General features: G+C 38.9%; 1 non-coding gene across 1 annotated transcript; it reads right to left on the bottom strand.

The window, feature by feature from the left end:
- Nucleotides 1–404: 404 nt before the first annotated feature.
- On the bottom strand, nucleotides 405–511 carry LOC126949424 (U6 spliceosomal RNA). The gene has a single exon (XR_007723728.1). It is a non-coding gene; the product is annotated as a U6 spliceosomal RNA (small nuclear RNA).
- Between the last annotated feature and the right edge of the window lie 920 nt (nucleotides 512–1,431).

Raw genomic sequence — 1,431 nt, 5'->3', positions numbered from 1 at the left:
AATGAAATATTATTCAGCCTTAAAAAGGAAGAAAATTCTGACAGATGCCACAACATGGATGAACCTTGAGAACATAATCTGCAGTGAAATAATTGAACCCTTTACCATTAAGTAATGCTCATCTTTCTCTTTTTTAAATCTTTGTTGGTTTAAAATCTATCTCGCCTGAAATTGGAATAGCAACTCCTGCTGTGTTGTGTTTTCAAATTGCTTGGTAGATTTTTCTCCGTCTCTTTACTGTGAGCTTAAGGGTGTCATTGCATAAGAAATGGTTTCTTGAAAACAGCATACCATTCAGTCTTGCTTCTTTATCCAGCTTGCCACTCTGTGCCCTTTAATTTGGGCATGTAGCCCATTTACATTCGAGATTAATATTGATATGTGCAGAATTGACCCTGTCTCAGTAAAAATACAAATGCTTCATGAATTTTTGTGTCATCCTTGCACAGGAACCATGTTAATCTTCTCAATATTGTTCCAGTTTTAGTACATGTGCTGCCAAAGTGAGCATGAAATATGAATATTTTGCCTTTCAGAATTGCCCTGTGAGTCTTCCCTGTGAAAGACAATGTTCTGTTTTAACTCCAAACTGGTTGGTTTTCTATCCTCCTGAGAGGGTTCTGATGATGATTTGATCACCATTTCTCTTACCCATACCAATAAGTCTATTGGAAACAGTAGAGGAAGGCTTCATCTCTCACAGCTTCCTCATACAACATTTGTCAATACTTCTTTCCCACACCCATGCTTATAGCTATATCTCTGATGCTCTATGGAGCCAATGGTGACCTTGCAGAACCAGAAAAATTGGCCAAATTGCCTCAAGACACTTTCTCCAAGAACAAGAATTAGACTCAGCTCTTCAGAATGAAATAGGAGTTACAGCAGATGGTGGGGAGACCCTGTGAGGGACATTGTCAATCAGTATCTCCTGTGTAACATAGGTCCCACATGGGGGATTCGTGAAATTATAAACAACACTTTCTTTTCAAGAATCTATATCCACTCTTGGGATGGTACTTTTATGCCATTATTAACTTTAGCCCCTCCTGAAACTATGGTACAGCTGCCACTTTCTCATGTAAAGCCAAAATTCTGCTGTGGGCAGGATAAATATGCCATTTCCACTTGACAAGAGAGGCTTATTGAGTACACCTTGTCTTTTTAATCAAGACATGGACTTGACTTTTTAGTCAAAATGGACTCTGTATTAGTCCATTTTCTCACTGCTATAAAGAGTACCTGAGACTGGGTAATGTATAAAGGAAATAGGTTTAATTGACCCACAGTCATGGCTGGGGAGGCCTCAGAAAACATATAATCATGGCAAAAGGCAAAGGGGATACTTTATTCCCCATTCCAATACCAGAAGAAAAGCTGTCTACTCAACAGCCCAAGGAGTCCTCACATAGCTGAGATTTCTCAAAATAC

The sequence above is a fragment of the Macaca thibetana genome, chromosome 2, assembly GCF_024542745.1.
Source record: "Macaca thibetana thibetana isolate TM-01 chromosome 2, ASM2454274v1, whole genome shotgun sequence".
Classification (NCBI taxonomy): domain Eukaryota; kingdom Metazoa; phylum Chordata; class Mammalia; order Primates; family Cercopithecidae; genus Macaca; species Macaca thibetana.
This window is presented reverse-complemented; position numbering and strand designations above follow the sequence as displayed.